Source organism: Bactrocera dorsalis, chromosome 2 (assembly GCF_023373825.1).
Source record: "Bactrocera dorsalis isolate Fly_Bdor chromosome 2, ASM2337382v1, whole genome shotgun sequence".
NCBI classification, from domain to species: domain Eukaryota; kingdom Metazoa; phylum Arthropoda; class Insecta; order Diptera; family Tephritidae; genus Bactrocera; species Bactrocera dorsalis.
Window position 1 is genome coordinate 5,577,044 of NC_064304.1, and position 18,064 is coordinate 5,595,107.

The 18,064-nt window shown below is 37.5% G+C and overlaps 1 protein-coding gene across 2 annotated transcripts in view; it reads left to right on the plus strand.

Annotated features, from left to right (window-relative positions):
* Positions 1-18,064, plus strand: part of LOC105233611 (sterile alpha motif domain-containing protein 5) — a 366,548-nt gene that overhangs the window by 301,043 nt on the left and 47,441 nt on the right. The window lies entirely within an intron of this gene.

Here is an 18,064-nt window from a genome sequence, read left to right on the forward strand (position 1 = left end):
TAGCTGCAGCTGACTGGCGGGGCACCACATTACAGCCACGCAGCAAGCGCTAATTAAAGCAGGTAGGCTTGTGAGTGTGTGTATGCACTAATATATGCTTAAAAAGGCAAGTTTATCGTAATGCTCTTAAGCACTTTTAACGACTTAATTAATTTCTCACATTCGACATTTCAGCCTGAGGCCATGCCATTCAGGTTTCAGCCATTACCCTGCACGTAAAATGGTCTATAATCCACTGTTGTGTGTACAGCTATGCGTAAATTTAATGATGCTTAGCGATTTATTGCAATAATATTGACATTGCTTCGATATATAATAAGTAAGTAAAAGCATTCCCGTACACCAAAAGCCGCAGCGCCTTAAAGCACGCAAAGAAATTTGAAAGCCTCGCATACCGTATGTGTGTATGCGTGTGATAACCGCATTATAATAACCATAGATAAGTGTGTGGTCGTGCACATGTCTGTGTTTATTTGCACAAACTTCATGTGTACACATAATAGTCTTCATATTCACTGCCTGTGGGAGTATGAGTGGGTATGTGTTTGTGGTTTTTGATCAGCGCCACGAAGTCCATCGCCTTTAACGCATATTGTACTAATAGTTTTCCGTTTTATGTCAATTTCGCTAAAAGTTAACTGCAGCCACCCTCCGCACCCACACACACATGCTCCACCTGCGCTCATCCTCCACTGCGTGTACTCTGCACTTCCTTTCCTTCTCACGCCCTTCGTGTGCTCACGCGTGCACTTTGCTGTAATGTGGACTTCGCTCTGCTTCGTTGCACGCGCCTTGGCTTGACTTTTATCGATTTAATGTTTGCTTTTAGCGTTCAATGTGGTGATTCACACCTCCCTCACACCGCCGTGTCGCCATATATAGATATCTAAGTGTTTGTGTGTTTGCTTGCACATAATGGCAATGTGAGCAGTCACTCAACCATGCTCTCTGGTCCCAGCACGTTGGCGCGTAGCTCGGTTGCATGGCAGCAAAAATATGAAAAGTTTATTATGATGTCCAGGCAGGCGTACGTGTTGACGCCAACGCGACCAGCGTTTAAGGCGTGCAAAAAGTTTTCTTTCTTATAACAAAAAATATAGTTCTTTGTTCGGTGAAAATGAAAGTTCTCTCAGGCACTATATTCATATGTGTGTGTGCACTCATACTTGCTATTTTCTTTTCTTCTAGGATTCGTATTCAGAAGATTTGTATAATATTATACATATATAGCATTTCTTTAGTAGAATAGTGGTGGAGGGAAAAATAGTTTGCAAAAATAATTAATGTTCAACTGCACTACCTTAAGCAATCATTAGGATTGCTTTCTTCATAATGCTATATATTTGTATATATTTTATATTTCCCTTGTATTCCTAAACTTCAGTTATATAATACGTTTTGGATTCATGTTCAAGAAAATGTGTAAATTGAGAAGCTACTCTTATGAACAAAAATAGTAAGACTTTATTTATAATTTAAAAATTCTTAATTTATTCCTCAAAATCGGTGTCGTTCCCCTCAAAGTAATGCTCCTTAACCCCATTACACATATGTCAACTATTTTTTCAATGCTCAGAACAGTTGTTTTAGTTCGTTTCCGGAATATCTTTTTAAGGTGCGTAGCAATTCATGTTTAATGTCTTCAGTTGACTCGAAAATAGTTTCTCCGGAGCAGTCCTTTGAGTTTGCTGAATAGCCAAAAATCACAGTGAGATAAATCAGACCAATACGGTGGCTGTAGCATGATATTAGCTTAAAACTTAGCGAAAAGCTGACGAAGAATCAATGCAGTATGCGACAGTGTAGTATCTTGAGGCAAAAATCCTCACTTACCGACCTCTTTTTACAAATAGCTTCGCGCAAACGACGCATAATACTCAAATATTATTCTTTGTTGACAGTTTGGCCGAACGGAGTGCACCACACCTCAATAACCTTGATTTTTACCTGCTATGCGTAGTTTTTTCGGCTACGGATCACCTTTGCCATGCAATCCGGCCGATTAATCATATGTTTCCCGGTAGTAAGCATAGATCGAAAACTCATCGCCTGTAATAATACGGTTTGTGACATCCTGGTAGTCGAAAAACATCATTTCACAGACGTTAACGCGACACTGGTTTTTGATTGAGTGATTATGGAATCAATCGTGATTTCAGTTTTCTCAGGACCAAATGGTTTTCACTGATTTTTCCGATATTCCAACGATGCCAGTAAGATCTCTGACTGTTCATCGTCGATTCTCAAGCACCAATTCTTTTTATTGAAGTTTTGATTACCAGTTGTAGTTGATGGTCATCTTGGACGTGGTTTGTCGTTAACACGTTATCGACCCTCTTTGCTCACGACAAACAACTATCACCGAAGCCCTTCTCCAACATTCTGAACATTTTAGCACCAGAAATTTGAAACCTACAAATGTTAGAAAAATCTCTGCATTTTATTTCGATGTACTATACGTAACTACCATAAATGTATATACTTACTTCATATGTGTGTGAATTTAACAGATCTTTGAAGATTGAATTTATATTTTTATTCTCGAAAAAATTTTGGTTCTCTCAAAAAGTGATTTGTAATGCCATTTAGGGTGCTTATAAACACTATTTTTATAACCAAAACAAAAGTCGAGCCAAAAGTCCTCACATTTTCCTTAATTTTTAATCTCCTATTCAGTTTACTCGAAGAGATCGATGATTTCCTGAAAATAAACGTATATATTTAAATATAAATAATAACCAACTGGCTTGACCATGACATCATAACTTATAGCAGTGTAGAACAGCCACTTGTCCTACTTTTCGAAATCAATCTATTAGAAAGCATTTGCAAACAGAAATCGATACGCAGAAGAAATGCCGCGCCGTTCTTGTACAGTGAACACAAATAGCAGCACTAAGTCCTCCACTCACCACGTCACCCTTTATTATGCTAATTCCAGTAAACTTAACACACAAAAGTATCTAATTTCTAGCACATCCTGCACAGCTGACTGACAACTCTTCTAATCGAAAGCACCTAGTACTTCAGCACCCGCCGCCTCTCCGCCTACTTCGACTACTCATATTTCGCGCACATTTGCCGCCTGTGAGTCACAACAGCAGCAATAATTTCCTTCTTGTTATCCGCCAGTCAACTGATCAAAGTCACGGCAATCAACTTTGATTTCCGTTCGCTGATTTACGGCACCAAAACCTTGATCCGAACTGCGGCACAAATTGACTGACATATGGGTGCCCACCTTCAGCGACTGCAGCAACAACATATACGAGTACGCACCAATAACAACAACAAGCCGCATCGTGTCACAATTCATCAAAACAAATCCGCACTCAGCCCTGCCAGCAACCGGATCCCACACCACAACAGTCCCTGACAGTTGTCCCTGCAACGGTCGGCGGAGCGGTGCACTGAAGGGGGCGCAACCGTCACTTGCCACAGCCAACGGGTTAATTTCATAAATTTTACATTGTTGTAGTTGTGGGCGTGTGTCGTGCTCGTACATGACAATCGGCCTGCTGTCATGCACTCTGTATGAGTGTGTGTGTTTGTCAGGCACAATCTCTGCGATATATCACACGAGTTGTCCATTATAAGTTATTCGCTTTATTTTATTTTAATATTTTTTTTGCTTGCTTTGCACACCGTTTTGCCCTTCTCGCGCTTCTTTCTTCCCTCCTCGCGCTTCGTTTTGCCTCGTTGCGGTGGTTAGTCGGCAGTTTGCGGCGGTCGCTCGATGACAATACGTCAACCCATCATAATACCATCTGCAAGTGCACGTGTGTGTGTGTATGCGCTCTGCGGGTATTACCGTTCCAGTAATCGTGTCTGTCTGTATGTATGTGTGTGTGTGCAGATAGTGGGTTTGGCGCTCGTTTATGCTCAAAATCAGCGATTTGTTAATAATCCTTTTATTCATTCACAATGTAGCTCGTTAAGTTAATGAGTTTACAATGACGCTGCTAGTTGCTCCCTTTCACACACACGCATACACCGATATTTATGTGTATGTGTGCTTGTATAGTATATATGGAAGTATTTGCATGAGTGCTCAATGCTTTGGCTGCACGTGCAACTGGCGGGCAGTCAAAAGTCGCCGTCGCGATGATCAGCAAAAATCCTCATGGATATTCATAGTCACAAACACACACACACATATACATATTTACTCTTAAGCGTTACATATATTCGAAGCGGCTTGGCGTGAGTGTCCGCTACAAGGAAGCTAGCGAAGTGAGTAATTGCTCAAATGAGTTAATATGTCTGCTCCAAGGGGGTCCACATAAATGGAGAGAGGTAGAGCTGGTGGCTTTAAGGACAACTTGTATATATATATATGTATGTGTGTGAAGGTGTAAGTTTCTAAAATTAGCTAAGTCTTTATATTTGAAGAGCTTAAATTTACTATTCTTATATCAAAAAGGCATATTTAGTTTTTTGTAAAGGAAAATGAAATAAGTTTTTGTTCCCTTTCTGAGCTTGGAACTAAATTATTTTTATTTTTCCCAAATACTTGCCTTATCATTATTATAATTTCTCGAAATTAATGTCTAGCAAATATTAAAGTGTAATCAGAGCTGGCTAAATCCGTTAAGCAACATCTGTCGCAATGTTTTTAATCAAAAGCTTGCTGTCATGTGTGGCAGGTATAAGTTTCTGTTGCCATAAGTCACTCGTGCAATAAACGTGAGTTCAACGGCGATTAAAATCTTATTAAGCAAACTAATTTTGCCATTTCTAAGTTCGCGGTGATGATTGGTGGAAACTAAAACTTCAAAATATTTTACAAATGCTCTGTCACAAAGCTAACTACATGTGTTTATATATATTATTATCTTGAAAAATTTATAATCTTAATACATTTTCTAAGCTTCGAAATTCATTGAGCAATACGCTACATACTAGTTAACTAACTAGTTAGCTATCGGTTAGTAAGTGGTTAAATACCCAATAGCGCTAATCTTTATTAATTTTTAATCTTTATAAATTTTCTAAGCTTCGAAATTCATTGCGCAATACACTACTAGTTAGCTTTTGGTTAAGTCACTGGTTAACTACCCAATAGCGCTACCTTAAATATTTGTTAAATGTAAGGCATAATTTATTTAGTGAGTAAATTTATTTGTGTAAGCTACGAAATTCGTTGAGCAATAAACTACTATCGGCCAACTACCGGTTAAGTCACTGGTTAACTACCCAATAGTCCTACCAGAAATTTTTATTTAAGTTGCTATGGACTCCTTAAGGCCGGATTCATGAATGTAACCGAAACTTTTGTCGTTTATCTTTTTCTTTTACAAAGGTTGCATGATATACTCAGTCTGTAGAAGACCAAATTTAACCAACATTTGTATGGCATAATTGAAGTAAATTTGAAAAAAAATTTTAAGTAGGTCCAACAATATTAGACTTTCTGAGCTAAAAACTGCTATCAAGGTGTTCTAGAGATGTGTATTGACAAGATCTAGCGCTAGTGTTTTCTTTAAGAGCATGTTATAAAAGAATTTTTCAACTTTCTGAAGTTCAAACAAAAATACGGAACCTAGAAAACTGCATGAAGAAATGATGCTGTACAAAATTGTTTTTTTATTATCTTATATTTAGTGGGCGTTATACATTACAAATTTAATTTTATACTACTTTTCTATGCGCTTATTTTGATATTTTGACGTTAGAAAGAGTTGTTAAGGAAGAAAAATGTTTTATCCGAAAAATCATGACATTGATTAAGCTTGAGAATATTTTCCATCAATTTAATTTCGAAATATTTTTAATTTAAGACCTAGTGGAACTAAATACAATAACAATTATACATATGCGAGCTGGTACCCAAAGTGCCGAAAGGACCAATAAAGGTTTGCTATAAAGGGCCCCAGTCGTCTAAAACTGTCAAAGCGGGAAAAATTTACACTAGTGAATATGAAATAAGAAGGTACTGTGACATAAGTACATATGTATATAAATATATTTATGTATGTGTAAAAAGCAAGAAATTTGCTTACAACTAAATCGGCTGCTCTGAAGTTGCAAAGTCTAATGCTCAAACTTACGCAGCTGTAAAGTGGAAATCCGCAGCGCCTAGTCATCACATTCTTCCATTATACATATATCTGCATATGTATATATGCGCACACGCGCACACTAAAACACACGCACAAACATTTTCGAATATTTTCTAATTAAACGTGCATGTTTTACAATATGGCACCGTTTACGGAAATGCTTTTAATTTCTCGCACAGCTCGTCACGCTGCCAACCCTCTCCTGTCAAAGCGCCTCTCATGTGTCCTTACTTGTAATGTTTGCTGCATGTATGTGTGCGTGCCTGTCAGCGGGAAATTGTCGAATTAAACGTCGCTACGCTCAAAAATTGTTTTTAATTCATTACAGCTGCCTGCTCCCTGCCCCATCTGCCCGCTCACCACCACTGTCACAGCATTTTAGACGCCGTCGAATTGCAATTTGAATTTAATTTTGTGCCTGAGGAATGTGTGAGTGCGTGTGTGCGCCTTCAAAACAGAAAAGGCATATGAAACACTCATTCGTATACACTTATGTGTTCTTTGTTGTTGTTACTGTCAAATTTAATTAAAATGTGTTCTTCTGAAAATTTAATTTTTATAGAAATGTCAAGTAAATAGTGTAACATATGAAATACTTAAATGAAAGGCAGTTATGTCTGCATATAGTTGCTTATTGACATATTTACTTTGTTGAAAGTAACAGAAAGTTGTAAATATATATATAGTAGAACTGTTTAGTCAACTTGCAGCTGTGGCTTCAGCGTCAAACCTATTCACCATACTCTGAAACCAATTAATTATTAATCTTCGAATAGAAATTATTACTGCAAAATTAAAAATAATATTTGCTATAAAGCCTTTAAGACTACTGAGGTAATAAAATGTAGACTATACGCTTAATTTCACAACTAAGAATCATAGTCATTAATCTTTAACTTTCGTCGATTCCATAATTTAGTTCATAAGGCAGAATTGCTATTGATAGTAAATAGAGGAGTTAAAGAGGTCATTTAGTGAAATACCTATAGACTTCGCTCATCTGTGATAAGGACAGAACTCACAGGCAATAACTTATTGTCTTTAGCTCTAGACCTATATGGAACAAAAGAATTTATCTAGGTCCTTAGTTAAACTGGAGTAAAATCTAAGAATTGAGCGAGTCGCGGTCCGTTCGTTACGAAAAAATTGACTTTTGTTTGTATATTTCTAATGCAGACTTAACTAAGAACATTTCATATAATATATTTGATCAAAAGCATGTAGTTTTATGAGATAACGAGCCCCAAACCTATCCTAGCGTTGACTGTTCACTTCGCTCAGTCAGCTTTCCCAAAAGTAGTATCATGAATATGGTCAAAAAATATTTTTTTAAATCGCTCCCGCTTTCTAAAATTTTTAAATATCAACCAAAAAACTTGTTTATAGTGATAAGTGGGGTTATGAACGTTAAACAAAGAAAAAATTTGTTTCAAGGGTCTAAAGTTGAAATCAATTAGTAGACTACGTCCAGTTGTCAGAGTCACTTCAAGGGCAGAGTTTTCAAAATAAACGATGAATGGATATTTAGGTTAAAAAATGAGTGGATAAATGAGCATCATCCTCTGACCTCAACATACATACCACACTGGCACACAACATCGACTCAGACTAACAACACTGATACGCAACCTTCACCACATTCACCACTTACAATCCACATTCTACACTATTCAAGAGAGCACCACATATCGACACCCACACACAAGTACACCAATCATAATTACACCACTCACATCACACCATCCGGTTCCACACCCTAAAGGAAATAAAAGGACCGACGAGGAAATCCCGCTTTCTTCCTTTTCGACATGTCCGCTCTTAAATATTTTCGAATCCACAATGAATGCTGGCAGCGCCATTTTAATACACTATCGTAAGACCTTATATCTTGATATTATATATTACGTATTGCTGTAATCTCAATGAAACTACTTATCTCTGTTATGGTTTTTGTAGATATACATTCAAGGTTTGGCATCCAAAAGTTCGGTGTCTGATTTGTGATAGAGCTGGGAGCTCACAGAAAAAGTGAAGAACCGTTTCCTTGCTTCCTTAGAGTTTGTACCTATGGGAAATGCATACCCATTTTTAACGCATGTTCTCCAAATGGTCAATGCCCGGTTATGGTCGGTATATATTTTTTCTGTATCTATGTATTAAGTCCTTACTTCTTATATTGTCATATACGTATATTGGCCATACTTGTTTCGCATTTTGTATTGGATTGTATAATTTCATCTGTTCGGAGCTATTTGTTCAAACCAAGTTTAGAGCTTCATCTTGATCGTTCCTAACAACACGGTATTGTCTCTGCCTTCGGTCCATCTAAAAAGGTTCCTGACTTAGCTGACTCGTCTGCTTTTTCATTGCCGAAAATGTTCCTTTGATCGGGAACACAAATTATGGACAAGTCGAGTTGATCTGCCAGTGAGCTTAGAGTCTTCCTCACTTTGCTTACCGCACTGGATGTTGATATTTGGTGACGACATAGCTGATAGTGCCGCCAGGCTGTTTGTGTAAGTTGCCTTCTTCATCCTTTCTTAGTTGTTCAATAGATCTCCACACGGCTTCTCTATGCCTATAACTTCCACTTGGAAGATGCTAGCTGAGTTTGTTAGCCAGAAATTATAATCACATACTCACAGAATTTGGCCAAAAGCCTCCATCAATTTGCAATGGCTGCACGAGCAACGGAACTGCTCGTTTTCTATTGAACGCACTATTTCTCCTTAATAACCCCTTTAAGTTCTGCGTTCATTAGAGAAACAGTAGTTTTTGCTGATCTTTAATATCTCACTTAGAATAATGACTGGATTGAAAAAACTCTCCAGGCACTTGTTTGCGAAACCCCCTACAATAACAGTACCTTTAACTTCTTGCAAAGCTTTCAAAAGCAATATTTACCTTAATGTCTCCAAACAAAAATTCAAATCAAGTTAAGTGTCATCGCCTATACCTCGAAGAAGGCTTAACCTTGTGCCATAACTGCAGTGTAAACATTTCGAACCTGATCGAGTTCCTCCTATTTGTGGTACAAATTCAAAAATACTGCGCAGTTTAATTACACATTGCACATTTCAACGCTGAGTGACAGTAAAGAGCAAAGTCAGAGACAAAACCGAATCGAATTGGGAGTAGCCTTCTGGCCACACACACACATACAGTTGTTGACATGTTGCAGCAACACAAGCCATTCGAGGACAAAGCACACTGTGTATTTTGCCATTTAAGTCAAATCTTTGTGCTCATATCCTGCCAACAGCAGGGCACCGAGAGTGCGCTCACTGCCAACGACCCTGCAGCCACAAGCTGGCAACGTTGGGTGCAGTCGTCAGTAGATTGACTGTCTGTGTGTGTGTGAGCTTAATTTGTTATTACCCACATTCCCGAAAAATCTTTGTTGCAATGTGCTTGCCACACACACACACACACACGTACATTTTGAAGCTTCGACGCAATGGCAACGGAGTGGCTGCCAGTGCAGTTGACTAATTGTTAACTTTTGTTGTTGTTATTCTTGTTGCTGCTGCGTAGCATTGTGCTATGTTGCCTTCGGTGGATTTCTAGATTTCATTCGAATGCTTTTCACTTTTGCTGAACACAATAAAATAAGCAATAATTAGCATAATGCTTCATATTTAATGTAATTTCTTCGTTCTGTCGCTGCCAACAACAACTGGTGTGCGCAATTTGTTCAAATATTTGTTGTCACTGCTCCAACATGACACACACACACACACACTTCGGGCGAAATTTCTGCACATGTGCATGTGTGTATGTGTGTGACAAGTTCATGTTGCTGCCAGCGGGTAAGCAAATACACTGTCCCCACACACACACACACATACATCGCCAATGGAATAGTCACACATACACGAGTGCGTGCTGATTTTCGAAAGGCGTAGCTCGACTGCGAAATGGCAAAATTCACTACAAGCTGCAGCTGCCACTTCGTCCGCCCACACCGCCGACGCCAATGTACCCCACAGCGTGGCACGGCATTAAGTGCGTGCCCCAAGGCATCGTGTGTGCGCACCAACTCGTCTCGGCATTTCTCTGCTTTTAACTATGATTGTGCTTGTTGTAACTCCTATTATTGTTGTTGTTTTGTATTTTTGCATTAATACTGTTGCCATTTCTACAGTTGCCGCTGCTGTCATTACACATATTGTTGTTGTCGTTGTTGCGCAATTACGCAGGAAAGCACCCTACTCTAGCGCACACACACACACACACACGCACGCTTACATATTCATTTGTTGTTTTTGAGTGAAATTAAATTACGTTTGCCTTTTTGTCTGCAAATTATGATTAACAAGAACAAAGCAAATTATGCTCACAGTCCTCGTAAGTGCGCTTTAAAGGCACCGGGGTGCTCCCTCCCTCCTTCCAGTCGTTCACAGCCATCGAGTTGAATCGCTTTTAGTTGTGTATCCGGCGAAAATGAAAATTCGTTTGTATATACAGCATTGTGCTACAGTTGTAAGCATATTTATATGTACGCTTCGCTTGACGATTACATAATCCGCTTAAATGCACAAACGAGATTAGGTTTAATTCGACAAAAGCTACATCCCAACTTAACTCCGCATCCATTTAATTAGTAATTAAAGTAATTATTTCTATATGTTCGAAAGAGTTGATTTATAAGAGAATTTAACACGATAGAAGAAAAATAAAAATATTTTAAGGAGTCCCAGTAGTTTTCATTGGGGGGTGTTTTTTTTGTGGCGAGTCCCAAACCCAGCGCACGACTCTTGGGAGGAATGTTGCGCCTTCTCAGTTTAGCTCGCCTTCGAACGGATGTTTTTAGATTACCCAGAGGATACTTGGTTAAGATCGAAATTCGTGAGCTGCTTGAGTCATATGTAAAAGAATCATTTCTGGTCACTCCCAAGTGAATGGCGCTCAGAGAACTTTCTTATTTGAAAAGTAGACAGAGAGCCAAATGTCGAAAACGTCTCTTAAATTTAAATAAATTTTTTTTATTATAATAAGCTTTTCCTTTATAGTTTTCCAGTCCAAATCTTTTTTTAACAACCAGAGGTAATATGCCATCACTTTTTGATCTGGTGATACCGCTCTCTTTAGTATATTCTCTTGAAATATCCAAAAATTATCCATATGACTGCGGAGATCGTCTATATTAATTGATTCTACTTCTAGAGCTGATAGTTTGTCAGAAAATTTGGACAATTTCTTTATAATTTGGTGTTTAATGGTTATTCAGGACTCTAAACATTTCCAAGCTTCACTTTCTGCCACAGTCATGACTTTGACAAAATCTGTAGCTTTCGTGAATTGCCGTACTTGACCTTTACACCGTAAAACCTTCAATATTTGCACATAATATCGTTAAAAATGCTTTGTATGGGGATAAAGAGACGCAGAATCCTAATCATGACTGGAAAAAAAAATTTACTAAGACATCCAGGGTAACAAAAAAAAAATATTTTTTTTAGAGGCGTGTTATAAGACCTTAATGGGTAGATCTTGCGAGATTTAAGCTAAAATTGGCGATTTTTAAGAATAAAAATTTCAGAAATTGATAAACAATTCAAATTTGATAAAATTTTACAAAAAAAGGTAAATTTTAGCCAAACTAATTTTATACTCATGGTTTTCCGACTTGTCTCGCAATTGTCCAATTGGTATTTGACAAGGCCCAATTTGTATTGAACTTTTACAAGGGGTTCTGGTGCATCAAAAAATATATATTATTCATAATGACTTATATGCCATAAATATACTACTGTGGCCAAAAAATAAGGTGACATTGTATTTATTTTGAAAATTCTTTATTTATTCTTCCAAATCAATTTCATCCCCTTTAAAGTAATCCCCTCCCAATGTAATGCACTTATGCCAACGGATTTCCCAATCTTCGAAACACTGGTTGTAGTCACTTTCCTGGATGGGCTTCAGTTCCGTCTTCGCCGTCTTGAATCTCCTCTATCGTATAAAAACGGTATCCCCGGAGCGGTTGTTTGGGCTTGGTGAACAGCCAGAAGTCGCACGGCGCCAGATCAGGTGAATACGGTGGTAGCGGAACGATATGGGTTTGAGTTTATGATATGTATATATCATGTATCGGATGAAAAATATTCTCAATAAGGCAGACATTGGCATGGTAATCTAGTTAGAGATGGAAGTACTCGTCGTCATGAATCTGTAGAAAATGTCCGAGTATTTTTCTGTCTTTAACAAATTTGTTGTTAGTTCCACTAGTTTGCTAGGAGATAGTTTTGAACTCATGACACTTTCCCTTTGTTGGATGACATCAACACCCATACAACAAAAGAGCTTAGTGAAATGAGTTTATTCTCATATTCATTCTAACTGCATATTGTTACCAAAAATTCAAAACAACTTTTCATCAAAAAAATCGAAATTGAGTTTTTTATTTCTTACGATTTACTACATCATATTACATATAAGTAGCATAAAATTTTCAGCTTCCGCTGTCAGATATAACCAATATATAACCTTTTCCTAACCAATTTATAACCATTTTATAACCAAAACTCAAATTTTCTTTGAATATGAGTGGTTTCTATTGCATCGGTTTTCCTACGCCTGTAAACTTATAAAAATTTAGTTTGCATTTTAGGTGACGATATATATATATATATATAAACAGATATTATAAATAATTGTAAAGCATATCCTTTCTTCTACGCTTCTGCTAAAATTAATTTAAGCTTCATTTGCAGCAAATTAGCAATTTATTTTAACAACATTGTTTTGCCTTATTAGATCTCAAGATTGCTCAAGACGAGAAATTGTTTATTGCAATATAAGTAATACGTATAACATATAAATATGTATGATTTATATATATTTGTGCAATTCGCAAGTCTCATAAAGTTGTAAGTTATAACGATTCGAAAACATATTGTAAATGTGTAAACTCATTTTTGTATGAAATCCAACAACAATTTTTTTAAACAAGTGTAAAAATTTATAATTTTACGATTTTACGATGCTTTACGACAGGTTGTGAGTACCCCAATTGTATATATGTAAATATATACATATGAATTTGTATTTGTGTCTATGCATGTTTGAAAGTAAATTTAGTCATCAAAAAGTATGAGGGAGGGACGTAAATTACACTGAACGCAACACTTCCTTAAATTTTCTTTGCTTTATCTCCGACTTTTTTATTTCAATGTACAGGGAAATAAGGCAAATTATTTTATAGAACGAGCGTGTCTTCGCCTATAGTATTCACACACAGCTGAGAATGAGTAGAAAGCAGCTGAGTTCCAAATATCTATTTAAAGAGTAATAAAAGACTTGCATGTACATATGTATGTATATATGTAATATAATATAATAACGTGTTTTATTAAAACAAATCCACACATGAGAACATAAATTTCAAAATGAATTCACCTGTAAGAATTATAAATAAACACTTGACTGGTTTGCACACTAGGTCTTCTCTTAGAGGGTTGGAACGCAAATTGTTTCAAAGCAGTCGATGCTAGCATACCCGTTAGAAATTGCATATGTATAATAGAGAAACTTATATCGTCACCTAAAATGCAAAATGCTATAGAAACCACTCTTGAAACAAAATTTGAGTTTTGGTTATAAAATGGTTATATATTGATTATGTATTGATTATGTATTGGTTATATATTGGTTATATCTGACAGCGGGAGCTGAAAATTTATACAACACATATAAAATATGATGTAGTGAATCGTAAGCCATAAAAAACTCAATCTCGATTTTTTGATGATACGTTGTTTTGCATTTTAGGTGACGGTGTGTAACCAACGACTTCACGCCTGCAGAATATGACATTAAAATAACAATTAACAAGAAAATTATAAAAAATTTCAAAATAAGCTAAAAATAAATTTTTAGGGACTTCCACAACTCAATAATGTTTAATATTATGTCTTCATTAATATTTTATTATTCCATAACTACTTATTTTACGCCTTCAAATCATTAACTACCTTTCACATATAAGCAAAACATAAAGGCAGCAAAATCTTCAAAAGCTGCCTCTCTTTTGTCAAGACGCCATTAAGTGTTCCTACAAGGCAACAATTCCTTGCCTCCAGCGAAACCGCCAAAATTTTCCATATCGACTGATATATGTGTGTATATATGTATTGCACATGACTAATTTTGTCTCTAAGATCACATTTGGCTCGAAATTGTTGAATCACCTTGAGGCAACCCACCGCATGCGGTAGCTAGTCTAAGGCGCAGCGAAATTCCGCCATATTGCCTCATATGTGTGCTACCGCTGCTTTATTACCGCTAAGACATCATCCTCCGAGTGTGTTTGTGCGTAATGTCAGTGGCTGCGCTTACATGCGTAGTTCTAAGCACTTACGTATGTTGTTGAACACAGGCGCCTCCGGCAGCCTTAACTGTTTACCAGTTTAGAGCCGACGGCTGGCGACTGTAAGCCACCTTCAACCACCTTTAGGAGTGAGCGCTCACGTCGCAGCTGTGTGCAGGCACGTTCTGCGAATAGCTGCGTATGTGTATATGAGTTACTACATACTTACATATACAAACACGCGTTTATGGCTGTATAAACTCCGCCAAATTGTCTGGTTTTTTCCTTTCGAAAATTACTGCAATTACTTGTGCGCAATTTCCTCTACAATAAGGTTTGAGTAAAACGCCGAAATGTCTATATTAAGCACTTACCTATGTTTATGTTCTAAGCTAAAAATATATTTTGTGTGGCGTTTGTTGTTAAGGGCTTGTAAATTGATTTACGCAACACGGAAGTGATGTAAGAACTGTTTGTAAAAATACTGAGTTTTCTTGATATTTTTTTCTTCAAAGTTGCTTTGGGTTTGGTAATCCAAATAGTTTATACTATAGGTTAGTCGAAAAAGTCTTTTCGTATTTCCAATCAAACTTCAACTTATTTTTTTATATTTGTAATGAATTTTAATGCATAAGAATGTACCATTTTGTTACTTTTTGCTATTTCTGCGCTAGAAACGTTATTCCAATAGTGTAAAACTTTACTGGTTCTTCGGCGAAAAACTGCGACAGTAATTTTCATAGACTTCTCTTGAAGCCAACTCTACTCTATTAAGGAAGTTCTGCATTGACCGAAACAAATGGTAACCCGAAGGGCAAGGTCAGGGCTTTATGGTGGATGCATCAAAACTTCCCAGCCAAGCTCTCCAATTTTTGCCAAGTCATCAAAGATGTGTGTGGTCTAGCGTTGTCCTGATGGAAGATAAGGCCCTTTCTTTTGATCAGTTCTGGCCAATTCTTTTTCGATTGCTTGCTTCAATCTCATCAGTTGTTGACTAGAATGCGCAGGCTTACCTACATTCCCTGCATTCCCGCTCTCGGACGCTGGAACTATAGGCCTCGTGCCAGAGTGGAACACAAATGGTTAATGGATCTGGCTCTTAGCGAGGTACACATGGCCGCAATAATAGATGTTTTAACACGACACTGACTCATTGTTACTCACGTGCTGAGGCTAAACATTTGGAGAACGCAACTTGTCAAAGATGCGGCGAAGAAGATGAAGTTCAAACATCTAGCCCCTTTCGGCTTCACTGTCCAGCTTTCGACTAGGGATGAAGCATTTTGGTTGTCATAAATAAATTTTTGGCTGGATCCAGATGCTTTGCAGATATACGACGGTATTTTTGATGCATATTCAGGTGTGCTGGGCATCACAATGGAAAACTCTCTCTAGCAGTCCAAATTGGATTATTCGTAAACCCTAAAATATCAGCTTATATACGTAACATAACCCAGCATTCTATCAGAACTGGCACAAACTTTGTATAATATTCTCAGTTTGTCTTCACTAAAATATTAGCTATTATCCCTCCTCTCTATATAACCTGTATTTTATATAACGGGTGATTTTTTTGAGGTTAGGATTTTCATGCATTAGTATTTGACAGATCACGTGGGATTTCAGACATGGTGTCAAAGAGAAAGATGCTCAGTATGCTTTGACATTTCATCATGAATAGACTTACTAACGAGCAACGCTTGCAAATCATTGAATTTTATTACGAAAATCAGTGTTCGGTTCGAAATGTGTTTCGCGCGCGTGTTTTGTTCAGCGATGAGGCTCATTTCTGGTTGAATGGCTACGTAAATAAGCAAAATTGCCGCATTTGGGGTGAAGAGCAACCAGAAGCCGTTCAAGAACTGCCCATGCATCCCGAAAAATGCACTGTTTGGTGTGGTTTGTACGCTGGTGGAATCATTGGACCGTATTTTTTCAAAGATGCTGTTGGACGCAACGTTACGGTGAATGGCGATCGCTATCGTTCGATGCTAACAAACTTTTTGTTGCCAAAAATGGAAGAACTGAACTTGGTTGACATGTGGTTTCAACAAGATGGCGCTACATGCCACACAGCTCGCGATTCTATGGCCATTTTGAGGGAAAACTTCGGACAACAATTCATTTCAAGAAATGGACCCGTAAGTTGGCCACCAAGATCATGCGATTTAACACCTTTAGACTATTTTTTGTGGGGCTACGTCAAGTCTAAAGTCTACAGAAATAAGCCAGCAACTATTCCAGCTTTGGAAGACAACATTTCCGAAGAAATTCGGGCTATTCCGGCCGAAATGCTCGAAAAAGTTGCCCAAAATTGGACTTTCCGAATGGACCACCTAAGACGCAGCCGCGGTCAACATTTAAATGAAATTATCTTCAAAAAGTAAATGTCATGAACCAATCTAACGTTTCAAATAAAGAACCGATGAGATTTTGCAAATTTTATGCGTTTTTTTTAAAAAAAAAGTTATCAAGCTCTTAAAAAATCACCCTTTATAAAACCACAACACTTCCATTTAATTTTTCTATCATATCTTTCAGCTAATTCCTAACCATAAACTTCTTCAATTTTCTGTCTAATTTTCTAAAAATTAATTGGATACGCGTTAGATACCGATAGCTGACACCGTTTGTTCACGCTGATTGCGTGCTTTTATGTGCCGATTGAGATTTGCTCGTAATTTTTCGCACACAACATTTTTATTAGCCACTAAAGTTGCTGATTCATGCGCGTAGCAGCAGCGCGCCACCAAAAATACACACATACACACGCAAGTATGTGCTACATGTGGGGCTACAGTTATGCCATACATATGCGCGCGCTCGGGCACTTAAGCGCAGAAATTATATGAAATTCTTGTTTAATTTTCCAACGAGTAATACTTTTGTTGTATTTTCAGGCGCACGGGCGCATAACTCATTTATAGCTGGCGACTGTACATACTTAAGCAAGTGGTGGGGTCTCAAGAATTGCAATTAACCGCGCGATAATGTCTGTCGTTCGCGCTGTGTCTTCGTGCGCGCTTAAGATGTGTGCTTTGTATACGCGTGTATGTGTGCATGTGTGTGTATGAGCCATTAAAAATTTGCCTGTGGCGTGCCTTATCGCGTTGGCTCGCTGCACTTGTACATTAATGTTGCATATTTTTAGGCGTTGGCGCGCGCTAGCCACGTATTGAGCGTGCACCTTTAGCGCGAGCAATAAATGCATTTCTGTGCGCGGGACAGCGCTGATAAAGCAAAACGCACACGGCGCGCATAATTTATTTCAAGTAGTGGAAATGCTAAAAGCTAGTCAGTGTAGTGGCGCTGGAAAAAGTAGCGCTATTAAGCGCGTAAAATTAAGTGGAATGTGTGATAAGAGTAATTATGCCATTAGTAAGCTGAATATATTGCAATTTAAGTGGAACGAAATATTTTTCTTACCGCCATATATATATATTGATGACTATGTAGACTTAAGTAATTTGTTTAGTATTTTTACTATACTTCATTTTTTTCAAAATTATGAAATTTCTATGAAAAAATATTTTTAATAATAATAAATAACTTAAATTTCATCTAATCACCACCATCAACCAGTAGCTATTTCACTTCACATTCACCGGTAGTTCACCTTCTCAGTAGCTCAACTTATTCTCATCAATATAAAATTTAATCACAAATCTATCAAAGCATGTCCTTAATCGCAATA